This window comes from Hyla sarda, chromosome 1 (genome assembly GCF_029499605.1).
Source record: "Hyla sarda isolate aHylSar1 chromosome 1, aHylSar1.hap1, whole genome shotgun sequence".
Lineage (NCBI taxonomy): Eukaryota > Metazoa > Chordata > Amphibia > Anura > Hylidae > Hyla > Hyla sarda.
In genome coordinates, this window is record NC_079189.1 from 108,229,719 (window position 1) to 108,257,656 (window position 27,938).

At 40.6% G+C, this 27,938-nt stretch overlaps 1 protein-coding gene across 16 annotated transcripts in view; it reads left to right on the forward strand.

Moving 5' to 3' along the window:
* Positions 1 to 27,938, forward strand: part of SORBS2 (sorbin and SH3 domain containing 2) — a 305,036-nt gene that overhangs the window by 91,449 nt on the left and 185,649 nt on the right. For 2 of the 16 annotated variants that reach the window (XM_056559557.1, XM_056559603.1), the window contains exon 1: positions 21,317 to 21,432. The exons of 13 other annotated variants lie outside the window; for them this stretch is intronic. The gene's annotated coding sequence lies outside the window, so the exon portion shown is untranslated. Of the gene's footprint in view, positions 1 to 21,316; positions 21,433 to 27,938 lie in introns of those variants that run through there. One more of the 16 variants, XM_056559636.1, reaches the window with a different exon arrangement.

The window sequence follows — 27,938 nt, forward strand, 5'->3', positions numbered from 1 at the left end:
TTATATAGGTGTCTAAATGCAATATTCATGTTGGCAACTTGTAAGTTCTGCAGTGATAATGGGTGAAACTGTACCTCAATCCAATTTTTTTTTTTTTTTTGGGGGGGGGGGGTGTAGCAAAACTACAACTTCCATAATACTTGAGGCTCTCCAGGCATGATGGGAGTTGTAGCTTTGCAACAGCTGAAGAGCCACTTGAACTGATGTGATTGGTGGGGGTCCCAGCAATCAGCTCTCCTCCCAAAAAAAAGGGGGCAGCTTAGTCTAAAATGCCAAGGCCTGTTTTTTCTCCCTGTCTGGGCCTGCCTCCTGCACAAATGTAACCCTATATGTATCTTAGATTAGATATAGCACTCTGAGTTTTCTTGTTTTTTATCTTTATGCACAGTTTATACCCAAACAAACACTTTATGCCCAAACAAGCTATTAAAGTATGGGACCCAAAAAGCTATTAAAGTATCAGCTTTATTAGGCCAAGGCAACCAGAAGAAAGTGCATCAAAACTAATATATTACAAAACTTTGGTGGACTAAGCCTGCTGAAGAACCACCAAATTATTGTCCCAGTTTCCAATATAGTTTAGCCCCTTTTCTACATTGGACCATTCAAGAATCGGTTGTCCACACCCCAGGGATGCAAGAATATAAATGATTATATATGACCAGTGGAGATGGATTATGGTGAGGTCTGCTGAGCGGAATTGCCCTTGTTGGTACGCATAAAGCAATCTCATGGCCTTTCTTTTTTCCGGAAACCTCAGAGAGCTTCATTGTTTTGTTTGTGACCCAACTTTGCCTTATTTAAAATATATCATCCTTAGTTGTGTGGATCCAAATAACTAATATTATAAATGTCCTAGTCAATCCTGTAAGGATTTGAACATTGATTTTTTAAGGGATTTGGATCCATGCTGTTGAGGAAAATGCTCACTCTCAATTTATTTACAATAGTTTTTAAAAATGCTAAAATTTCATTTTATTGGTATTTATGCAAATTGTGTTCTTAGGCCAGAATTAGTCTTATGCCTAATTTCCACTCTCGTCTTGGATCCAGATTGAAGGAGATGTTTTTCACAGTAAGGAAATGTGTCTTGGGTGTAAAGGTCTGGCTGAAGGCTGATGATGCAGTTTGTACAAGATCCAGGCGTTCATGGGAGAGCCGACGGCAGCAGTCTAATTATCAGTGTATTATGATCACAGCGAGAACCAAAATACATTTTACCAGCAGCACTTTACAAGTAAAAGGAAGCCTGTGATAACAGATTTAGTTTTTGCTACTAAATATTTAATTTCTGTTATGCTGGTTGATCCCAAATTATTCTCCAGACTTAAATAATGCAGATGTTTGTACTGGTGCCAAAAAAAAGTTACAGCCAAGTGTGCCTCTTGCTCTGTCTAGCAGCAACAACAAGGAAGGTAGAATATACCTCCAAAGTGGGACGTCAATCAGGGTGCAAATCTCTCAGATACATTGAAACGGTAGGAATTTATTGTAGAAAAAAACATGCAACGCAAGAATTAAAGAGTTTCCAGCCCAGAGCGGACTCTTCATGGCACTAATTCAACACTATTTACAACCAGTTATAAAACAACACTAAAATTGCTTCCGGGTATGTGGACCATACTGACGAACCGGAAGTAGTCCCGGTACGGACCAGAGTAAAAAAACATCATAAAACCATGAAACATATAGAGAAAATCTGTAGAGAATTGAAGACACAAGATAAAACATAACTAATCAATAAATTAGATAAAAATTGCTATTTAAAAACAATGTTACCGAATGGCCGTCATTTATCAGTGTGGATCCGGAACACGACTCACTCAGAGACATGCGCAGTTTGGTCTAAGTTATGAATGACTGTACGGTGGTGCGTAATATTCAACACGAACTGGGACTTCATTGTGTGAAGAAAGCTTTGCAAAGAGATCCGTCTATCACTTCATCCCACTGTGATTTTCTCATTGATGCTCTTGCTTACATTTTACGTAATAATTACTTTACATATGATGGTACAATGTATCATCGGAAGCTAGGCAACGTTATGGGCTCAAAGGTCGCACCTGTTTCTGCTTACATATTTATGGGGGCCTTTGAGTCTGATTTGTTCTTTGTCTGGAAGGGCCCTGAGGAGGCCATCCCTATATTTCTTCAAGACATCAACAAGAACACCTGGGGTCTACACTTCACTTTGGAGTCCAGTAAAGAAAGTATCAATTTCCTACTTAGACTTCCACAGTGCACACTTTAAAAAATGGCTACTAAACATTCCCTATAGCCAGTATAAAAGGATACGGAAAAACTGCACTAATCATGCCACCTACAAAGAACAGTCTCCGGTACTACGGGAACGTTTTAGAGAAAAGCATTAACCTGAGAAGGTGTTGAATAATGCCTACAATCATACAAAAGAGTTTTCCCAGATTTCCCAGAGTTTTAACAAACAATACCAAACAAACAAAAGAATCAGATCAAAGTAAAAAAAATCTTCTTTTTCCTCAAACTTCATTACAACCTACAGTAGTCACTCTCGGCTAATTAAGAAAATAGTGTTCCGTCATTGGTACATCCTAAAAACAGACCCTTGTCTTTCTAAAATAATTCCACAGCAACCTCGCTTCACATATAGGAGATCAGCATCCTTGAAAACCATCCTGGCTCCTAGTCAAATCAGGAGACAGCAGAAGAAACATTGAATCCATACTGACCCCTGAAGAAAGGGAATTTTAAATGTAAAAAAAATCTCACTGCCACTGTTGCCATCAGATCTCTAACTGTCAAACTGAATTCATTTAATCCTAAGGTGAAAAAGTTTACAAATAATTCCATCCCCCTTGTCAAACGGACCATGTCATTTATATGATCCAACTGTTCACTGTACTATATAGGACGTACCACTCGCCCTCCTCACTTAAGGCTAAACCAGCACAGACAAAATATAAAAAGGAATTTTTTTTCATAGAGTCTCGAAACATGTCACCTTGTCACACCCCGATAGTGGCAAATTGATCACGATTACTCCAATTGACTATGTACCAGCCACGGTGAATAATAGATTCAAACAACTTAAAAGATTAGAAATGTTTTGGATGTACAAAATGCAAACCTTATCTCCCCATGGTCTTAATGAGGTCAGAGAAATCATCTCATAAATGCCACTACTCACTTTTTCTTGTACAATCCGCTATGTTCATTCTCTACAATTCCGGTATCTTAGAGATATCAGTGCGTATGTGCATCGGTAGTTGTCCCTCACGCACTTATTCACCACCGTTGAGTCATTCATACCTTAGACCATACTGCGCATGTCTCTGAGTGAGTCGTGTTCCGGACCCACACTGATAAATGATGGCCATTCAGTAACATTGTTCTTATAGGGGAACTCCGGTGGAATTTTTTTTTGACAAATCAACTGGTGCCAGAAAGTTAAATAGATTTGTAAATTACTTCTATTTAAAAATCTTAACCCTTCTAGTACTCATCAGCTGCTGTATACTACAGATATACTACAGAGAAATTTGTGACGTTCTTTTCAGCCTGACAACAGTGCTCTCTGCTGACACCTCTGTCCGTGTCAGGACTGTCCAGAACAGGAGGTTTTCTATGGGGATTTGCTTCTAATCTGGGCAGTTCCTGACACGGACAGAGGTGTCAGCAGAGAGCACTGTTGTCAGGCAGAAAAGAAATTCACAAATTTCTCTGTTTTATATAGCAGCTAATATGTACTAGAAGGATTAAGATTTTTTAATAGAAGTAATTTACAAATCTGTTTAACTTTCTGTCACCAGTTAATTTGTCAAAAAAAAATTTCCACCTGAGTTCCCCTTTAAATAGCAATTTTTATCTTATTTATTGATTAGTAATGTTTTATCTTGTGTCTTCAATTCTCTACAGATTTTCTCTATATGTTTCATGGTTTTATGATGTTTTATTATTCTGGTCCGTACCTGGACTAGTTCCGGTTCGTCAGTGCGGTCCACATACCTGGAAGCAATTTTAGTGTTGTTTTATAACTGGTTGTAAATAGTGTTGAATTAGTGCCTGATGAAGAACCCAGTCCAGACTGGAAATGCTTTTATCCTTGTGTTGCATGTTTATTTCTAAAATAAATTCCTACCATTTCCATCTACCTGAGAGATCTGCGCCCTGATTGACGTCCCACTTTGGGGGTGTTTTCTACCTTCCTTGTTGTTGCTGCTATTGTTCTACCAGACTTCATTATTGGATTGCCGGAGGGACCACGAGGCTGCAATCACTCTTTACATCCCGTCCCAGATGTTATGCTCTGAGCATAACTCTACCAGGTAAAGGTCCATTCATTTGGCCCTGTTTTCCTATCATGCCATTGGGTAATCTACACGAGGTGCGCACCATTTTCTATTTTTGTTTCTACTTCTTGCTCTAGAGATGCATAGTCAGTCCTGGTTAGGTAACATGCAGGCTGCTGTGAATCACAGTCTGGCATCTTAATGCTCGGAGAGTCTCGGTGCAATTAAAGCAATTTTCGGAAAGACTTTTCTTACAATAAAAAAAAAAACTAATTTTCAATCTGTATTGTAAACGGGACACGGAAATCACAAGTGTGTAGGAGTCCTTATACCAGGAAGCCACTTGAGACAGAATACAAAGTAAAGCCTGCTTTATCTTAGTGTAACATTTCTTAAAGACATGCAATTACACTTATATTCCCCTAACGAAAACTGGGATTTTGTAAGATCTGCATTTGACAATATTATAGGTGATATTATAAATGATAAAAGAATTTCAGGCAATGTATATTCCATGGACCTTCACAACAGATCCCCCCCCCCCCCCCCTTTTTCTATGTATATGTTCAAACCTACTGCAAATGTGCAGAACAATATGCATGTAACAGATTTTGATGTCTGCAACTTGTGGTCTTACCCTAATAGGTACTAAAGGAATATTTTCTTTTTCTAATGCATCTCCTATTGGAATAAAAATAAACAAATCCCCTGCTTTTAGTAAACATTTTTTGCCTGAACGATGATACATGCATTGTATACTCTAACATACCTCCCAGCATTTGGATAACATATGACTGGACATGTTAACCAAATCGATTGAATTGAGATCTTGGGAATTTAAAAGCCAAGTCAGCTCCTTGAACCATTTGAGGTGTTTCTCAAACTATTCCGGAACAATTTTTGCAGGATGATCAGCTGCAATATTTAGGTTAAGGGTACGTGGCAAGGTAACAGCCAAATAAATGCCAGAAGCCAAGGTTTCCCAGATGGACATGGCGCAGAACATCATGATGACACAATTCATCCAATGAGGCCACCTTATATAGTGTTCTAATTCTCTCAGCCACAGTACTCAGCCCCATATACAACAAGCTGTGGACCATGTACTTTAACACCTATGTCATAGTCGGAATTAAACTTTTAATCTATTTGTGCTACAGTAGCTCCTCTGTGGGATCGGATCATATAGGTTAGCCTTCACTCCCCATACTCATCAGTTACTCCTGGGTTTCTGTGACCCTGTTGCTGGTTCCCTTTCACCGGTTTTAACATTATTGCTGATTAGTGTGTATATGAATACAGTGTATGTGGGAAAACTTTCTTTCTTATTTAATGCGAAAGTTCTTAGACAATAAAATGTCTATTTAGACAGAATGGGAATGTCTTATATTTTCCCACATGCAGGTTACTGCTAAACAAGGCCACTAAGAAAGTTCACTGGAGGCAGACAGGAGGTCATAGTGCAAGTTTCACCAGTTTAGATTGTCCTAGCTACAGAATTTGCAGAACACAATTGTACTGGAGGAAGTAAATCAGTCACAAAAAAACCTAGGTTGGTCAGTACAATAGCAAGTGAAGTTAATCATGTAGGAACTTTAGCTATAATGCCAGTTCAGTGTGGTATTTTTTCACATTCAAATAACCTTGGCATGTGACCTTGGCATAACCTTGGCATAGGTGTGCGCAGCCTATTGCATTAGGGTGTGCACCCTAAAGCATAAACTCATGCCGCCCACGTGCGTGTATATATATATATATATATATATATATATTTTTTTTTTTTTTATATACATGCACACACACACACACACACAAATACACTCTTGCTTGCATGCACACATACATAAACAGACCTACACAATTTGCTCATGAGATCTCTATGGGAATTGCACTCAGTAAACCAGCCCAGGTCAGATGCTCTGTGCGAACAATATGTAGTATCATGCAAGTTTAAAACAATAAATCAGAACAATCTGTATTTGAATCTAAACTATCAGTAGGAGCCATTTGCCCCTCTAATATGTGACACAGATGGGTCTGACTGAGGCTGAACAAATGAGTAAATGAAATAAAAAATGCAGAATGAAGGAAGAAGAAATAAACATGGCTGAGGGAAAAAAAATCTGAAAAATATATATAAAATAAATAGACAATAGCTGTTATCATTAAAGATGTTAAACTAAAACATTATGGTGACAAACTAACTAGAGAATCCATAGAAAGATGGTAGTGCTAGCGTACACTATCATAATAATAATGAATTAATAATTAATCAATAAATTACACAATTTATTACAAATTGATGATTTAAAAATAAAAAAAAATCACCTCTAGCAGATATTGGCTGCCGTAATCCGTTCTGAGAGAGTGAGATACCGAAAGTAATGCTGCTGGTATTGCGCAGTAACCACCAGGCCGTGCCTCACCCTTGCTTTGCCGTGACTCCGCCTCCGCGTGACGTCACGGAATGTGCCGCGCATGCTACAGGGGAAGTCTGGAGGAGGAGCATGTCCGTCCCACACTGAGCGGCGATATCGCTCGCATAGTGTAGGAGGATTGGGTCGGCATGGAAACAAATGCAGGGCCGTTTGAAGGAATTTGGGGGCCCCAAGCAAAATAGACATGGAGTCAGCTCGGGGCCCCAAGCAATTGTTTGCTTTGCCTGTCCTGTAGCAACAGGCCTCAACAAATTCACAGCAAGGCAGTGCAGCACGGAGGTAATAGAGCCTCAAGTTTGAGGCTTGATCAGGGTTTACCCAGGTACACCCGGCACACCATGTGGCACGCCTATGGTGATAACTACTTATGGAGCGCACTCATTGTGTTGGCATGCACATTTAAACATCATTGTATCTTGGGAAAGGAATTTCGGCTCATAAGTAACAACACAAACAGGGGTTATAGGGCAGCCGGGAAAACACAGTTAAGAGCTGATCACATCTGTTCTAGTCATGCTTCTAGTCTAGCTCTAGTAGTACGTGTAGAGGTCTTTCTTGCATATATTCTGTTTGGTCATAAGATATGCACACAGTGACACACTATTCCCTCATTATGTTTTAGTTTCATCCAGACACATAGGAGCATTCAGTAGGGAAAGTCTACTTGAAACACAAATAAGTATATACTATATTTGTTATAGAAATTGGCAATTTAGACCTAACTCTAGTCAACTTGTAGGCCCACAAAATATATTTAGCCATACCCCAAAATACCAAAGACATTGCCATAATCTATTTCCTTTTCCCAAAGGCATAGCTAGCAGGGAGACACAGGGGGCAGTGTCCTATGACCAACTTACATGGTGAGGCCTAATCACTGTGTGGCCTAGTTTCCAATATTTGAACAGTCACATTGTTTCCTATTTTGCCATTCAAGATCAGCACTGCAGATCAAATGTTACTGATTCTTTTTACTGTGTAAGCCCTTACAGAACAGTATTATAGTCGGTATTTGTAAGCCAAATCAAGAATGAAATCTACATTGCGAAAAATTATAATGCCTATAATGCTTTGTTTTATATTTTCTGTATTTTGGACCTACTTCTGATTTTGGCTTATAGATACTCATACAAAATACTGCTGCGGCTTTTACAAAGTGTCTTTGTGAAGGTGGAGTTGTCTTATAAACCGGTTTGTTGATCAGTTGACTTTGTCAACTATGATGGTACAAGCTGTTAACAAAGTTGGCTATATGCAGGGCCGTATTTACAGTTTGCGCTACCCTAGACACTGTTTATACACCCCATTAGGGTGATTCCACGTGTGTCAAAAATTTTTCATGCAGATGAGGATTTTGATGAGGATTTTGTTGCAGATTCTCCATGGATCTCACCCCTTTACACAAAAAGTGGTAAAATCAATCAGGAATCCTGATTGATTTTACCACTTTTTGTGTAAAGGGGTGAGATCCATGGAGAATCTGCAACAAAATCCTCATCAAAATCCTCATCTGCATGAAAAATTTTTGACACACGTGGAATCACCCTAATGGGGTGTATAAACAGTGTCTAGGGTAGCGCAAGCTGTAAATACGGCCCTGCATATAGCCAACTTTGTTAACAGCTTGTACCATCATAGTTGACAAAGTCAACTGATCAACAAACATAGTAAGTATGTTGCAGCTGCAAATCTGAAATCAGCTGTCCTGATCCATGTGAATTCAGTGGGTTTTTTTTTTCAGCAACTAAATCAAAAAATATTTTTTTTACATTTATAATTTACTCAAGTTATTCCCCCTAGACACAGGCCAATAGGTGCATAATGGTAAATAACGCCAAGGCTATTTTTCTGCTGGTTTGTCCTATAATATGTTTGTTTCAAGGTTATTATATGGTTGTTTAATGGTATTTGTTAACTGATTTCTGTTTCTGGTTTATTTATCTTGTGATAGTATGACAGTGACTTGTGATAGTATGACAGTGACTTATGATAGTATGACAGTGACTTATGATAGTATGACAGTGACTTATGATAGTATGACAGTGACTTATGATAGTATGACAGTTCCTATATTTCATTCCTTTCCAAAAGTGCACAAGGAGATATTTCCTCCTCCACTCAGGCCCATAGTTGGATTTCATCCCTTGAGCGACTATGTGTCTGGGTGGACTCTTTACTCCAGCCCCTCATTCCGCACATGCCTGGCCATATCATGGATACAAAATATCTCCTTGATATGATGGACCAGATCTGTTAGCAAGAACAGAATATTTGGGTCAGCTGATGTGACCTCCTAATATTCACATCCGAGATAAGAAAGTAACTGAAGCGCACTCACCACGTTAGTTGCTTCTTTACTGTTTCTTTATTCCATATCTCTTTTTTTTTTAACCTCTCGTATGTCACCTCCCTGTACCTTGTTCATATGAGATATGGAATGAAGAAACAGTAAAGAAGCGTGGTGAGTGCGCTTGGGTTACTTTCTTCTCTCGGATGTGCATATGTACTTCAAGTTTTCACGCAAGTTTAGCACCATCACCAGCACACATTAATTGTTTCACTGCAGTATTGTGTCTGAACAAGGGGCGATACACCTCATAATATTCTGCGATCCCACATAATCTTGCTCTGTTAGCCCTGTCCTGGTTTTTAGATACACATTCCCGCTACTCTTTGGAGTTACGTGAATATATTTTATTGGTGGTGGAATTTTTTTTTGGGTCACAATTATTTTATGTTCAATGACTTATTCTTTCTCCAAGTAACAGGAGCGTCGATGGGGGTGAAATTCTCCCCCTCTCTTGCCAACATTTATATGTGTTGGTGGGAGAGGGAGATTCTTTTCACCCCCTCAAACCCCTGTAGGGCACATCTTGTGTGGTATGACCTCTACATCGATGACCTCCTATTTATATGGGGGTCCGATGTAGCGGCATCAAAGGTTTTTCGGATTTCATTAATCTGAAGAGCCTCAATTTGAAATTTACCGTTGATCATCAGTTGGACACAGTTAATTTTTTGGATCTGTGTTTGCGGGGTGACTGGCAGGGTAATCTCTGCCATGTATAGGAAGAAGACTACTGTCAATTACATCCTTCATGCCACCTCTTGTCACCCCGTACACATAGTGCAAAATTAACCCGTAGGTGAAATGATTAGGGTGCGCCGCAATTGCACATTGGACAGTGATTTCTCCGCTGAAGCAGTTTCCATGAGCAACAGGTTCACACATCGGGGCTATCCGCAATGGACTATTTCCAGGGCAGTAGCCATTGCCAAGGGAAAAAATTGTAGGGATCCAATAAGATCCCAGGACAGTCACAAGTGTAGCAAGACAAAAAAACAATGAATGCCTATTGTATTTTCAACACAGTATAGCACTGATTTTAGAGCCGTAAAAAATATTATTGACAAACATATGCCAATTTTATATACTGATCCTAATTTCAAAAAGGCTCTTAAACATGGCTATACTTGTGTATCCAAAAAGGCTCCTACCATTGGCCAATTGATTTTGCCCAGCTTATTCATGGATCACCCAGCTAGGAAACCTACGTGGTTAAATTATACAGGCTCTTACAAATGTGGGGCAAATAAATGCACCTGTTGTAACCACATGGTTAATTCCACACATTTCACATCATCCAACAATAATGACACGTTCCTGATAAAACACTACATTAACTGTAATACAGTCGAAGTTGTGTATCTCTTCACATGTCGTGACTGTGGATTGCAATATGTGGGTTGCACGACCAACTCACTAAAAACCAAAATACGCAAACATCTGTCAGATGTAGCACATTTTCAGTCACGACCTGTGTGGATGGTCACAGAACACTGTGCGAAGAAGCACAGGGGCAATACATCTTGCCTTCAGCTTCAAGGCATAGAAAGAGTAACCTTGCTATTGAGGGGTGGAAATTTGAAACAGAAGATAGTGGACCTTGAGGTGTTTTGGATACTGAAGTTAAACACAAGATTTCTGCATGGTCTGAATAGAAGACAAGAAACAATCCTGCATTATTAAGAACTGCCCTGCACGTGCTCAGGCCCTGTCAATTAGTTTCTATACAAATATGTAGTTGCACGCACAGAAATTCCTTCATGGACTCACTCCTCCCAGGTTTCTTTTGTTCCCATCCATTTATTTTGCTTGGGTACAATCGAATCGCAGCAGCAGGGTGTTTTTTGCTTGTTCTGTTTATAATTTGATTTTAACAATTTTTTTGTACTTTTATATTCACTCTTTTTTTCATGTTCTATGTTATGTACATTTTATGGTGTTTTGTACAACATTTGTAATTGTATGTAGGTGGTCCCGGGGATGCATCCTGATTCCATGGAGTACTTCACCTGTCCCTCTCATATATTAGAAGATCCAAGTGTGTTTAACCCTTGTATGACTAAGACTGAGTAAAGCCGAAACGTGTCATTTTACCCTGTTCCTGTGATGTCTCCCATGGCTTTATAATAGTGAAAAGGTTCCTGAGTTGGGCGCTGGGTATTCACTTTTCTTTCAGCTACTTTGGGACAAAGTCCAGGTCAGGCCCGTGCGCTCACTATGGGGTGAGCTGTAACACGCTTTGCTTCTATGACAGTGATTTGTTACTATTTCATCCGTAAAATAGTATAAAATCAAGCAACATATAAAAAGGCAGAAAAAAAAGTGAAACTAATGTCAGTTCCGACAAACTTGATGGAATCTGTGATAGAGGCATACAATGCAGATGTGAACATAAACTGTAACATTTATACACTGCTCAAAAAAATTAAGGAAAGCCTTAAACAACACAATGTAACTCCAAGTCAATCACACTTCTGTGAAATCACACTGTCCACTCAGGAAGCAACACTGATTGACAATCAATTTCACATGCTGTTGTGCAAATGGAACAGACAACATGTGGAAATTATAGGCAATTAGCAAGACACCCCCAATAAAGAAGTGGTTCAGCAGACCAATCCTCAGTTCCTATGCTTCCTGGCAGATGTTTTGGTCACTTTTGAATGCTGGCGGTGCTTTTACTCTAGTGGTAGCATGAGACGAAGCTAGAACCCACACAAGTGGCTCAGGTAGAGCAGCTCATCCAGGATGGCACATCAATGCGAGCTGTGGAAAGAAGGTTTGCTGTATCTGTCAGCGTAGTGTCCAGAGCATAAAGGCGCTACCAGGAGACAGGCCAGTACATTAGGAGACGTGGAGGAAGCCGTAGGAGGGCAACAACCCAGCAGTAGCACCGCTACCTCCACCTTTGTGCAAGGAGGAGCAGGAGAAGCACTGGTCCACTCAAACGGTCAGAAACAGACTCCATAAGGGTGGTAGGAGGGCCCGACGTCAACAGGTGGGGGTTGTGCTTACAGCCCAACACCGTGCAGGGCGTTTGGCATTTGCCAAAGAACACCGAGATTGGCAAATTCGCCACTGGTGCCCTGTGCTCTTCACAGATGAAAGCAGGTTCACACTGAGCACATGTGACAGACGTGACAGTCTGGAGATGCCATGGAAAATGTTCTGCTGCCTGCAACATCCTCCAGCATGACCGGTTTGTCGGTGGATCAGTAATAGTGTGGGGTGGAATTTCTTTGGGTGGCCGCACAGCCATCCATGTGCTTTCCAGAGGTAGCCTGACTGCAATTACGTACTGAGATGAGATCCTCAGACCCCTTGTGAGACCATATGCTGGTGCAGTTGGCCCTGGGTTCCTCCTAATGTAAGACAATGCTAGACCTCATGTGGCTGGAGTGTGTCAGCAGTTCCTGCAAGAGGAAGGCATTGATGCTATTAACTGGCCCGCCCGTTCCCCAACCTGAATCCGATTGAGCACATCTGGGACATCATGTGTCACTCCATCCACCAAAGCCACGTTGTGCCACAGACTATCCGGGAGTCAGGAGCATGCCCAGGCATTGTAGGGAGGTCATACGGGCACGTGGAGGCCACACACACTGCTGAGCCTCATTTTGACTTGTTTTAAGGACATTACATCAAAGTTGGATCAGCCTGTAGGGTGGTTTTCCACTTAGATTTTGAGTGTGACTCCATATCCAGACCTCCATGGGTTGATAAATTTGATTTCCATTGATAATTTTTGTATGATTTTGGTGTCAACACATTCAACAATGTAAAGACATAGGTATTTGATATGATTAGTTCATTCATTCAGATCTAGAATGTGTTATCTTAGTGTTCCCTTTATTTTTTGAGCAGTGTAGAAACATAGAATGTGTCGGCAGATAAGAACCATTTGGCCCATCTAGTCTGCCCAATAATCTGAATCCTATCAATAGTCCCTGGCCCTATCTTATATGAAGGATAGCCTTATGCTTATCCCATGCATGTTTAAACTCCTTCACTGTATTTGCAGCGACCACTTCTGCAGGAAGGCTATTCCATGCATCCACTGCTCTCTCAGTAAAGTAATACTTACTGATATTACTTTTAATCCTTTGCCCCACTAATTTAAAACTATGTCCTATTGTGGCAGTGTTTCTTCTTTTAAATATTCTGTCCTCCTTTACCGTGTTTATTCCCTTTATGTATTTAAAAGTCTCTCATATCCCCTCTGTCTCCTCTTTCTTCCAAACTATACATGTAAAGGTCCTTTCCTGGTAAGTTTTATCCTACAATCCATGTACTAGTTTAGTAGCTCTTCTCTGAACTCTCTCTAGAGTATCTATATCCTTTTGGAGATACGGCCTCCAGTATTGCGCACAATACTCCAAGTGAGTATTGTGTGTTTGAACATTTTTAGCTCAAAGGAAAGTGTTGAAAATCCTTCTTAAAGAAATTCAGTGCAATTATAAAGCCCTGTAGCATAGGGACTTCATAAATATGCTATTCAGCTGAATGTCCTATTTTTCACTATATTTATGCCAGAAAACTGGCATAAATAGATTGAAACATTTTCCTGACTATGTTATGCCTAGTGCAAAGCCTGAGGGGAAAATGCATGGCACACAGTTTGTCTCATACACACCATCTTCAGTCCATTTTCTAAACATAACACATTGTAGGGGTACCTAAACAACTGTACTGTCCAGTGTACACACTGCTACTCTTCTTGCCCAACATCAGAACAGGTGGTATAATTGAATTGGAGGGACATATTAAATGGTTAACTTTAAAACAAACAAATGTAAGAACATTTGCAATTCTTTCACTGTTTATTAGACTGACCAGCAGCTCACTGAGAGATCAGATTACATGTTTTCTGTACAAGCAGGGGCATTGCTAGGTCTAGAGCCCACAACTCAACCCCACCCCTAACCACACCCAAGCCACACCCCTACCCACACCCTCAACCACACCCCCTAGACTGTGACAGGGCCGGACTGGGACCAAAACCTGGAGTGGGCATTTTGGCAAAGTCACCCAATTTTTTTTTGGTGGGGGTCTGACTGCTGGGAGCCCAACCAATCACATCAGTTCAAGTTGCTCTCCAGCTGTTGTAAAGCTACAACTCCCATCCCAGGCATTATGGGAGTTGTAGTTTTGTAACAGCTGGAGAGCCACAGATTGGGGAACATCTTCTCTACAGAGTCTGACAGCTGGACATCATTGGTTCCTTAATTTGTCAGAGGATTCTCATCGTCTGTATAAAGACAATAAGCATTATAATCCTGACAGAAACTATGCCACCTGAATATAACCCTGTCAGACATAATACCCCCTAAATATAACCTTGCCAGAAACTGTGCCCCTACCACACACACTCTACCTGTAATAATAAAACTGTCACACACTGTCTTCCTTCAAACCCCTCTGTCCTCCTCCTTTAGACTCCTCTGTCCTCCTCCAGACTCCTCTGTCCTCCTTCTCCAGACCCCTGAGTCTTCCTCCTCCAGACTCCTCTCTCCTCCTTCTCCAGACCCCTGAGTCTTCCTCCTCCAGACTCCTCTGTCCTCCTTCACCAAACCCCTGAGTCTTCCTCCAGACTCCTCTGTCCTCCTTCTCAAAACCCCTCAGTCTTCTTCCTCCAGACTCCTCTGTCCTCCTTCTCCAGACCCCTAAGTCTTCTTCCTCCAGACTACTCTCTCCTCCTTCTCCAGACCCCTCAGTCTTCCTCCTCCAGACTCCTCTGTCCTCCTTCTCCAGACCCCTCAGTTTTCCTCCTACAGACTCCTCCGTCCTCCTTCTCCAGACCCCTCAATCTTCCTCCTCCAGACTCCTCTGTCCTCCTTCTTCAGACCCCTCAGTATGCTTCCTCCAGACTCCTCTGTCCTCCTTCTCAAGACCCCTCAGTTTTCCTCCTCCAGACTTTTCTGTCCTCCTTCTCCAGACCCCTTGGTCTTCCTCCTCCAGACTCCTCTGTCGTCCTTCTCCAGACCCCTCGGTCTTCCTCCTACAGACCCTTCTTCCCCCTCTTCAGACTCCTTTGTCTACCTCCTCCAGACCCTCTTCTCCCCCCCCCCCCCACCCTTCTCTTGACTCCTCTGTCCCCCTCCAGACCCGTAAGTCTTGCTTCAGGCTCTTCATCCAAAACCCCCTCCACCACCCAACAAAACGTCCTCAGGCTTCTCCCCCACAATTGTCACATTTCTCCCCCACCCTTCTCACATTAGTCCCCTGCTGATCCCTTCTCCTCTGTGCATTCCCGGTATCTTCTCTCTGCCCCCCAACAAATGATGGTTTCAGGACCTTTCCCGCTCAGCCAATCACTGGACTGACACATGACACCACTGCAGCCACTGATTGGCTGAACAGGAAAGGTCCTGAGACCAGAACTTTTCGAGGACAGAGAAAAGATACTGGGACCCCACAGAGGAAAATGGGAGCTACGGCAGAACTATGGGGACTGGGATAGGTGAGCATAGTTTTTTTTAAAATATTTTTCCTGTGCCCCTTTTATTACTTAGGACAGTGTTTCCCAACCAGGGTGCCTCCAGCTGTTGTAAAACTACAACTCCCAGCCCAGAGAGCCAAAGGCTGTCCTGACATGCTGGGAGTTGGTATTTTTGCAACAGATGGTTTGGAAATACTGATTTAGCATTTAAATTTTGGCGGCCAAAATTTTAATGCAAGTTTTACAAGTTACATCATATACACCCAAACAGCATACATACATGTACACATCATACACATGCACACATCATACACACATACATGTACACATCATACATCATACACACATGCACACATCATACATACATGCACACATCATACACACATGCACAGATCATACATACATACATGCACACATCATACATACATGCACACATCATACACACATGCACACATCATACATAAGTGCACACAAACATGCACACATCTACAGTGTACATCAGCAATCCAAAAAAAAAGGCATCCTGAAACCCGGGGCTAAGGGCCCAAGTCGCAGGGCTATAGCATCCCTCCCCCTAGCGTCGCCCTTGTTTACAAGTCTATGGAGAGGGGAAAGTGAGTGAGTTGACCCAAGGCATAGGGAAAGTGGGACATAGGGGGAGATTTATTTAAGAGGTTGTTCTACTGTGTTAATTTGCCTTTTCTGGCCAACTCTTGCCTGTTTGTAGCTGCTGGAGGTTGTCGGCACAGCCAAAAACAGCTGAGGTGGGAAAGTTACTCTCTGAGTTACATAGACAGAGTTATCTGCCGGGCATAATTTCCCTGCCTTTGCTGTTTTTGGCTTTTCCAACCTCCTCCTGTGGCTGAAAACAGGCTGGAGGTGACCAGAAATAACCAGTTGACAAGGTGGGACAACCCCTTTAAGACCAATTTCCATCACGTCGTTATAAAAAAAAATCCCCCACCAGTGCATAGACTTATTGATGTATGGTGCAGCTCAGGCTATCCATTTGCCCTGATTGAAAGTTAGCTCTGGGTCTTAATTTAGTTAAACTGTTTACCTGTTTGCAGGTAAAAGTTCATATAAATGTGGTACGTTTTTCACCAGGCTAATGCTTAATAAATCTCTCCTTAGAGAGACTGCAAAGAAGGACTAAACAAGTGATACATTTAAGTATTAGATCTCACCCCAGGGCTTGATTCACAGCTTAGACTTTTAACACTGTGTCAATGGTTCACTAAGGTAGGCAAAATTGTTAATACTACTGTAAAGTATCCACACATATGTTTTTCTGTATTTGCTGGATGGTTATTATACTTGTAAAAGGAAATTAAGTTGTCTTTTCAGTCCCCAGTGACTCAGAAACATTTGCTTGTCCTTCTGTATAAAAATATGCTTTAGGGATGGCTAAACACTAAAATTATTCTAATTATATATTCCTGCCTAGGTGTTTATAGCAATTTAGAATGAATTCTTCCATTTTCTGCAGGCTGGATCTTTAGTTCTGAACATTATGTTAGCTATAGCCAACCTCGGCATGGAATTGTAGCGCGTACAATTATGTAATATTCATCTGTGTACAGAAATCTGATATTTATTCTCATTATAGCTGAATAATCATAATTGGTGAGCTCAAAAAACTGCTCCGCTCGCTTGTTAGTGCTCGTACAGGTGAATGGCTTGTGGCATATTACTGGTATCCTCATTTACTTGGTCATTTTATATAGCTAATGTCCCTATTACAGCTTAACAAGCAATTATTAGACTGAGCATCTGAACTGAGGAATCCATTCTAGTTGATCTTATGTAATATGTAATGTTTAGTTACTATGGTTTTTCTTTAGAGCTAATCTAAGAAAAATAAGACAATTGGTGAAAAATTGTCTAGGTTTGCATCTGTTAAATCAATTTTGTCTTTCTTAATTTCAATTTGGGACTGGATCTAAGGACCTATGAAATTATTAGAGTAATGAATCCAATGTGATATTTTCTGCTTTAGTTATCCAATATATGGTCCTTTGACTTTTATGATACAAAGCAGATTTGAAGTTTTTTTTAGTCTCATATAATAGGTCAATTAAACTGAATACACTATATGGATAAATGTGTTGGGACATCTGCACATTCTACATAGAAAAGACTTTAGGACATCCCTTTGTAAATCCATAGGCATTAATATGAAGTTAATCCCCTTTACAATTGTAACAGCTTCAGCTTCCACATTTCTGGGAAGACTTTGTACAAGATTTTGGTGGTGTCTGTAGGAACGTTTGCCCATTCATTCATAAGAGCATGTGTGAGGTCAGACACTGATGTTGGACAAGAGGGCCATCTTGGTTCTAGTTCATCCCTATGCTAAATGGGTTTTAAGTCATGGTTCTGTGTGAGCCAAACAAGTTATTCTACTCCAAACTCATCCAACTATGTCTTTATGGACTTTGCTTTGTGCACTGGGGCACAGTCATGCTGGAACAGTAAAAGCCCAAACCCAAACTGTATCCACAAATAGGAAGCATACAGTTGTCCAAAAATTCTTGGTATGTTGAAGCATTAAGATTTCCCTTGACTGGAACCTTGGGACCTAGGCCAACCCCTGAAAAGCAATCCTATTGCATTATACCTACCCACCAAATGTTACAGCTGGCTGAACAATGACGTTAGACGGCAGAGCATGTACCACTTTGTGGGGCCTCAATAAAACTCCTTATCCAAGGACAATGTCAACATACTGTGTCATTACTTATGTTTGGCCGGAGCAGTGACTTGTTGGTATGGTATGCATGCATATTAGAGCCGAATCCCACAGTATCTGCTATGTAGATCAGAAGTCACTTTGACTATTCATTTCATTGGGACTGACAATGCTCGTACCATAGAAATGAATAGTGAAAGTGACTTCTGGACCATACAGCACATGCTGTGGGATTTGGCAAGTCCGATAATGGGACTTGCCAAAAATAAAGCTTCCGCAAATTACCAGCACATTGACTCACTAACAACTTTTGCATCTTTTTAATGAGGTACAATTTTGAGATTTATATGTGTAACTTTTTTTACATAAAAAAAAATTAGAGGTAAATTTTTATTTGCTACATTCTCATATGACGATCTCTCTCTCTCTCTATGATATACAGTAAACAGTTATGGTTTGCCAGTGAAGGTCTAGGGATATCCTTTTAGTTGCCATTGACTCGTTTTTGTTATTTGTGTTATTATTTGTTGTGTAAAAGACAACATCCAGTCAAATCCATTCTGTAGAGCCAGGTTTAGTTTGTGATGACTACAGTGAAAGGTAAGAAGCTTACAACCATAACTATTTGTTATGTGTGGACCATACAGTATTACAGTGACCAATACATCTTCTGCTGCATTATCCTGTAATGTCAGTGTTCATGTAGATTCCACTTTGCTAAGGTTTGCCTTTAACAACGTTGACATAGTGGTAATGCAACTAAAAGTAACATAACATACCTTTGTCAGACTGCCTAGAATGTAACACCTTAGAAAAAATATTTCCCTTTGACCTTTTCTGTGGTTAGAGTTTATTTAACTGGGTGATATACTCTTTCTGACAGGTGAATAGAGTTACAGACAGACAATTACAACTGTATTTTTTTTTCTTAACTCTAAAGCATGAACTGCAGCCAAGAAAAATGTCAGCTTAAGCCTGCTAAGACTTTAGAACATAGTATTTGCATCCTATCCGATCTCCGATGTGATTTACCCCCAAGCGTGACACTTACCTAACCGTGCCTTCAGTTCTTTATCAGGGCTTCCATTCCGGTGCTGAGCCCCTTTCTCATCTACTTTCAGATTAATGGCGCTTTCCCTAGATGGATATTTGCCCTTTTAATGTGCACTGAATTTTTTATTATTGCTGTGCAGGGGAAAGGAGAGAGGATGTTTTGTGAGTGACAAGTGAATAATTTCCACAGAAAATATATTGTATGTAAGACGTTAACTCATTTTGTCATCCAGCAGTAAGGCCCTGACTAATGATACTCTCTGGATTTCTCTTCGATGAAAAGCTAAACTTTAGGGGCTTATTTTATACAAAACACCTATAACAAAATGTTATGATTCTTGGCACATTATGGCTCTCAAATGATACATTTTTCTTGGAATGTTTTCACTGGCTTGCAATGTTAAATATAGCTCATGAGGTTGTTTGGATTAGTACCGCCTTGGTACCCTGGAATCAACTGGAAGCCTGGTACATTTCAGAATCACTACAAAGTATTCAAGATTCTCCTAACAAAAAAATTATTTTTAACCAAGGCAAAAAATAAGACTTAAAATAAGACTAAAATAAAACAAAAACAAAAATTTTTTATATCTAAGCACCCTCTAAAAGAGGGAGGCATTAACTTGCCAAGCTTCAAAGTATACTCATCTCAACTACTTGTCACAAAGCTGGATGTGGATCCACTGACCTGTGTGGCAGATGACACAGGCCATATGGGGGAGCGGAGTCTAAGGTGCCGCTGATCTTCACCAGAGCCCATCGCTACCCCCAATACGACTCGACCACAAAGGTAGCTGGGCGACGCGAGGTACAGAAGGATGAGGCAGAGACGTAGTCAGACTTAGCAGTAAGGTCAGGGAAGGCGGCAAGAATGAGTAGTCAATTAACGTAGCGGAAGGGTCAGAAAACACAAGCAAGGCAACAGAACAATAGACACGCTTAATCTCAGGCTATGGGGCACTGAAGATCCAGCAGGAAGGAAGGGGCGGAGCTGCCTTAAATAACCTGGCAGAAGGACCAGGCACCAATCAATGGTGCACTGGCCCTTTAAATTTCAAGAAGCTGGCGCGCACGCGCCCTAGGAGGTGGAGACGCGCGTGCCGGGAACAACAGAGCGGAGGCAGGTGAGAAGCGGGTCGCGACTCGCATGTGGGCGCGTCCCTCGATGCGAATCGCAGCCCGGCTGGGAGAGCGGGGAGGTGAGCACTCACAGTCGGAGTGCCGGACTGGAATGCTCACCGTAACACTACTATTTAACAGAAAACGCAGAACAACCTATACATATAAACAGATTTGTCATATAAAGCACTCCGATTTGTAATATGACAAAAATAAATTTGGGAATACTATAAAAATTTAAGGTGGAAAAAAACTAAAATTTGTACCCTTTGAGTGATTTAGAATTAGAAAAAGTCTGGAGCAGATACTGTGTAAAAGCAATAGAGGCCTTGTTCGCAGCAGGTACCCTTAAGTTATTTGAAATACAGCAGGAATTTAATGTTCCACAAAGTTTCTTTGGATATATACTGTATATTTGACTTCGAGAATAGCCTGAGATTTCTTCTTTTAAAACTCCTCCCTTGTATTTTACTAAATGGATAAAGATTAGCCCAATTTAGGAGGAGGATAATAACTTGTCATTTATATTGCTTTATTTGAATTGCATGAGCAAAAATAAATAAATAAAATACACCACAATGCCCAGTGTAAGTGGGACCTGCAGCGTTTCTCAATGGTCATTTTAGCTTTTGACAACAACTGAAATACTCAGTGCGAACTGGACAGTAGGGCGTATAATGTTTTATACTGTTTCTTCATCCGTGTAAACGAAAACATTGACACATTTACAAAAGGATTGGATGGGTTAATGTTCTGAAATGAAATACTTAGACGTGCTTCTGTACTTCCACTTTGACCTGCAGTCTATAGCCTTTTGTAGTGAACCCAACTTAAAATCCAAACAATGAATACTCTCTCTACACCTACGCCTTCTTCCTGCTCTCAGCCTAAGGAAGCTTGCCTCTCCGATCTGACAGCAGTGATTTTGAGCCTCAGCCAATATGAGAACAATGTTTGTGGCACTTGACTTGCATTCAGCCACATCAGACTGTACATAGTTTCATATTAACAGAGTTCGGGTTAGAACAGACGGCGAATCGCTGGTCAGTAACCTTCACATCTGAGATGGTGAAAATGTGAGTGTTGCAGAGATTTCTTGCTATTAACCTTGTAATGAAGAGGGGATATTCTTCTGGGCTGCATCATCTGTCCATATTTTGTTTGACTGCTACTTTTTACTACTATAAGCCGAGCACTTTCTTTGCTTCCAGCAAACTCAGCATGAATGGCCGTAAATGCCATCTTAATTGTCAAAAAAGTAAAATTGTTCTTACTTAGCATTATTGCCTTGCAGGTCTTAGTTCTCTGCTTTCCTTCTCACTGTGAGAATAGATGTATTGGGTTTGTATGCTTTCCTGGCATCATGAAGATTCCATCTGGACACTTCAGTTTTTTCTGCCAAAAGTATACTGCATGGGTAACGTGTATTATTGGATATTGCCCTCAAACTATGTATGGGCATTTTCTAGTCGGCAATAGATAAGAAAGTGCATTATTTCAGCGTATGGCATGAGAAAGAAGAGGGGGAAGACCGCAAGGACTATGGGGGAGATTTATAAAGCTGTTTAGAAGTTTTCTTTGGCACATGAAATGTTGCTTGTGCGTCTAAGCTCTTTCTTTGTGCGACTTTTCAGTTGTTTACAAGTGTAAGGCAAATTGTGCAAACTCGCTTTCTTAAAGGGGTACTCCACTGGCCAGCCTTCCAGCTGAGTACGGAACATTTAGTTCCGAATGCTAAGCGTGCTCGGCCACACCCCCTCATGACATCAGATCATGCCCCCAATACAAGTCTATGGGAGGGGGCATAACGGCCACCACACCCCCTTCCATAGACTTGCATTGATGGGGCATGGCCTGACATTATGAGGAGGTGTGGCTGACCCCCACAGCACGCGCACAGCGTTCGGAACATTAGTTACAAACACAGCTGGGAGGCTGGCCAGTGGAGTACCCCTTTAAGGCATTTTCATTTCTCAACTGGCAGTGGTACCGTATTTATAAACTGCGAATGTTGCACAAAACTTTTAGTGGAGGGTCAGCAGCCAGCATCCCTACTTTACCTTCAAAGACAGGCCCACAGTATTATTTAAAGGGGTTATCCACAGGATAGGGGATAATGACCTGATCATTAGGGTCCAGTTACAGGGACCCCTACCAATCACAAGAACTGAGGCACCTTGTCCCCCGAGTGAATGATAATATAGAATACATGCTTTGCTTATTCTCCATTAACTTGACTATGGGACTTCCAAACAGTGCAGGGTAAATTGCTGAACATGATGTCCAGAATTACTATAGAGCAGTGTTTCCCAACCAGGATACCTCCAGCTGTTGTAAAACTACAACATTGATTAGAATGTCACGATACGGTATATTACTGCAACATAACATAACATTTGTAAATGGGAATGCCGCTTTAAATGCAAATAAGACAGACCAATCAAAAGTTGTCATCAGTGGGGTCTGGATAGAAGATGGTCCCCTACAGTATTGCCTAAAACAAATGTGTTTTTAGCTGAAGGAAGAAATAATCAGCTACTTTGTTTTATTATGGCATGCTATCCTGCTTGAGGTACGTTGGGGGAAATGTATCAAGGGTGGTGTATGGGAATATTTTTTCCTTTAATTTGTGTGGTGGTAATATGTATGCGCGCCAAGATTATTAAATGGTTGCACGGCATGTGATAAATATGGTGCTAGTACACTTTTTGTAAATTACACTTCAGTATACCACTTTGTATGACTCCTCTTAAAGGTGTACTCCCGTGGAAAACATATTTTTTTTAAATCAACTGGTGCCAGAAAGTTAAACAGATTTGTAAATTACTTCTATTAAAAAATCTTAATCTTTCCAGTACTTATTAGCTTCTGAATACTACAGAGGAAATGGTTTTCTTTTTGGAACACAGAGCTCTCTGCTGACATCACGACCACAGTGCTCTCTGCTGACATCTCTTCCATTTTAGGAACTGTCCAGAGTAGGAGAAAATCCCCATAACAAACATTTGCTGCTCTGGACAGTTCCTAAAATGGCCAGAGATGTCAGCAGAGAGCACTGTGCTCATGATGTCAGCAAAGAGCTCTGTGTTCCAAAAAGAAAACCATTTCCACTGTAGTATTGAGCAGCTAATAAGTACTGGAAGGATTAAGATTTTTTTTATAGAAGCAATTTACAAATCTGTTTAACTTTCACCAGTTGATTTAAAAAAAAAGTTTTCCACGGGAGTACCCTTTTAAGTAACTTTTTATGCAACTTTTTAACCTGTTGCGCCAAAATGTGCAACTTTTTAATACTGCTGTCCACAGCCAGTTTTGTAAGCCAGGTCTGTAGATTTGCAGCAAATTGTGCATGATAAATTCATTCATGATCACTGCTAAAAGTTGATCTAAAGCAAAGGTGGCAATGAAGTCTCTAAACATCAACTGCGATAAATCAACACCACAAAAACAAGGTAAAACCAATTATAAAATCCCACCTTGTGTCTGGGTTACCACTGTTTTTCACCATTTTATATCCATGTTAAAGGGGTACTACCGTGGAAAACTTTTTTTTTAAGTCAACTGGTGCCAGAAAGTTAAACAGATTTGTAAATCACTTCTATTAAAACATTTTAATCCTTCCAGTACTTTTTAGAGGCTGTATACTAAAGAGAAATCCAAAAAGAAATGCATTTCCTGTGATGTCCTGACCTCAGTGCTCTCTGCTGACCTCTGCTGTAAATTTTAGGAACTGTCCAGAGAAGCATATGTTTGCTATGGGAATTTTCTCCAGTTCCTAAAATGGACAGCAGAGGTCAGCAGAGAGCACTGTGGTCAGGATATCACAGGAAATGCATTTCTTTTTTTTTGGATTTCTCTTTAGTATACAGCCCCTAAAAAGTACTGGAAGGATTAAGATTTTTTTTATAGAAGTGATTTACAAATCTGTTTCACTCTCTGGCACCAGTTGATTAAAAAACAAAAAAAGTTTTCCACGGTAGTACCCCTTTAACGTGGATATAAAATGGTGAAAAACAGAGAGCACTGTGGTCAGGATATCACAGGAAATGCATTTCTTTTTTTTTTTTTTTCTCTTTAGTATACAGCCCCTAAAAAGTACTGGAAGGATTAAGATTTTTAAATAGAAATGAATTACAAATCTGTTTAATTTTCTGGCACCAGTTGATTAAAAAAAAAAAAGTTTTCCACGGTAGTACCCCTTTAAGTCAATTTAATGTTGTCACTTATGTTGTTGTTGATTTCATTTGCATAACAAATAAAGTGACCAAAAAAACATTTGCAACGCTAGCAATTTCTAACAACCCCCGCATATGTGGTATCCTTTGTGTAGATGTGATGGGCAGTCACAATTCTTCTAATCCCTTTAATCATCTCTAGTAGCGGCTCATGTAACTACATTAATCCCACATAAAAGATTCGACAGAAGATTTCCTTGGAAACAGGATCAACAGGTTTTTGTGTAATCAATCACGATTTGTCTTTCTAACTAGGAGCGGGAGGGAAGCTAATGATGGCGGACTTACTCATCATGTTGTGATGGAGCTGTCAGGGTAGCTTTACACCTCCGGTATACGCTCCTCACAAGGCTTGTAACGTTTTCAGCCTCATTGACGCTTTGGTTTACCATTCCCTACAGCCTGCAGCACTGTGTTTTTACGTCAGAATAGATGTCCGCTTGCTTTCAGTAATATGCTGAACTTGGGATGTTGTTCCTGTCCATTTGTCGTAATTAAGACAAAATAATTGGTGAACTTATATGAACCATTTACAAGATTTGTTTGTGTGTTTCTATGAATAGATCTTGTGTGCTTGTGTGACTCTCACCATTAGGGTATATTAGGTATACAATGTAACTAGATGTAGGGAAGAACATCTGAGGTTGAGAGAAATATAGGTAATAAATAGTGATGAGCAGCATAGGCCATATTCGAATTTTCGATATTTCGCGAATATATGGACGAATATATTTGCATATTCGTTATATTCGGTTTTTTTTTTGCGCTTATGCGAAAATATATGCGCATATGCGAAAATATATTTGCATATTCGCGAATATTGAGCCCTCCCTTCTTTAATGGTATAGGGAACTAATGGGCTAGTGCAGTGGTCTCCAACCTGCGGACCTCCAGATGTTGCAAAACTACAACTCCCAGCATGCCCGGACAGCCGTTGGCTGTCCGTGCATGTTGGAGTTGGAGTTTTGCAACATCTGGACGTCCGCAGGTTGGAGACCACTGCCCTAGCCCATTAGTTCCCTATACCATTAAAGAAGGGAGGGCTCAATATTCGCGAATATGCGCATATGCGAAGAGCAGAGAGGATGCAGTGATCACTGTGATGTGTAAAACATGAAAAGCAGATGACTTGAAAAAAGTTGCACTCACCCACTGAGAAGTATTTGCCAGACGATGCTTTATTCCACGTGTCCATACAGCAGACGGCAAGTCAATAGCTGGAGGTGCGGGGAGCGAGAGCCAAAGCTCTCAGGTGCGGGGGGCATACCACTAGACATCACTGTGATGTGTACTGTGAACAAAGAAAAAAAAAGCGAATATTTGTAATTGCGAATATATAGTGCCATATTCGCGAATTCGCAAATATGCGATATTTGCAATTAAAATTCGAATTTCGAATATTCGGGAGCAACACTAGTAATTAAGTGCTAAGTAACAGTGGTTGGTAACTTGCAGGCTTTGATAGGAGAGACATTAGCCAATAGTTAAATGGTTACTGTTGTTTCAACAAACTTTTTTATATATTTTTTTGTATGTGTGTTTATATGCGCCAGCACAGCATCACTTCCAAACTGCTGGAGATATGTAGATAAATTTTGGTACACATGTTACTTCAACAAAAATATAGCAAGGTATGGGTGGGCTTATCGGGTTGATGGGGGTGAAAAATTTTGTTCACAGAAGTAGAAAAGTAAGCTCAATTAAAACTTAACCTTTAATAGCATATAGTGATAAGAAAAGTAGTCCTCAAGTAACAGATACAAACTTACATTAAGTATAGGTCAAACCAATGTTGTCCTACACAATGCAACCTGTGCAATTAAACTCTAGGAAGAAGTAATCAATCCCGACGCGTTTCCCCCCTCCAAAACAGATAGAGTGGAGCAATACAGGGTTCATCAGGGGATATAAACAGTAGGAAACAATAACCAAGTATGATAAAGCTGGTAAGTAATCGCTGCCAGCTAAAAAAAAAAAACGATATAAGGTCCGATAAGGACCACCAATGATACAGTCCTTCATTCGGAGTGGTATGTCAGGGTAGCCAAATGATGTCAGCTAGTTCTTTCCTGGCAGTTCCCTGCAGTACACGCTCCCATTGCTTCCTTCTGATGTAGTATGCACTATAGCAGAAGGAAGCGGGGGAGCACATACATCAAGCAAGTAAGTTATTCACATCCCCATCCTGAAAAGCTCACCCATACCCCATACCACCACCACCAGCACATCATAATAATGCAGGCTCATCTGATCAATTCCGGAATCTGTCAGATGGGAATAAAACACTACCTAATGCTGGAATGGGTGGGGGGGGGTTGATCTAAGGAAGATATACATACCAGTACATAGTGATTTTAGAAATGACCATAGGCCTTCTTTCATAGAAATGTCTTTCACTGTCTGATGAAGAGACCTAAGAGGTTTTGAAAGCCTATACTCTCTATCCTCTCAGTCAGCCAATAAAAGTATCATGTATTTCCTGTATTTTTTAAGGTTAATAGGTACCAACCTTTATCATATTGGGTATATCATATTCATCTGCAATCCCTGTCCTCTTTTAAACAGAACAAAGAACAGAACATGTAGGCATGATTGTTATACTGAATGGAAATAAGTTTTTCTAATTTGATGAGTTAATATGTACCAGTGCTTCATTTTTCTATACCTACAATACACGTTACCCATTAAACATACAATGCAATGCTATAGTAGGTAGAGGAATAGTTTGGGAAGGTGTGTGCCATTTTTCAGCTTTTAACAATACAGTGACACTCCTTAATTGCCAAGAGAGACGCTGTCAACATATCATTCCATGGTATATTACACAGTCTTAACAGTGGGAGCCACTTGTCGGATTCCTCTTCAGACACCTTCTGGCAAATTGATGGGTTAATTATCTTCTTAATTATTTATACACATTTGTGTAGGTGTAGTGGGAAAACACTGCGGTAAGCATCACTTTGGAAGGGATCCATGCAAAGGTAGAGTGACTTCTATTCAGTCACATTGGAAGAGATAGGTACATTTTATCGAAAATTAGACATTAATGCTAGTAGACATATCTTAGTATACTGTGAAATTATCTGTTTCTGAGCCCTCATTTCTTTCTCCAGCCTATGGGAGCTGTTCTCCAATGATTTCCTTTCTCCTATATACAATCTGAGTCAATTTTTAAAGGGGTACTCCGCTGCTCAGCATTTGGAACAAACTGTTCCGAATGTTGGAGCCGGCGCTGAGAGCTTGTGACACCATAGCCCCGCCCCCATGATGTCACACCCTGCCCCCTCAATGCAAGTGTATGTGAGGGGGCGTGACAGACATCATGAGGGGCGGGGTTATGGCGTCAC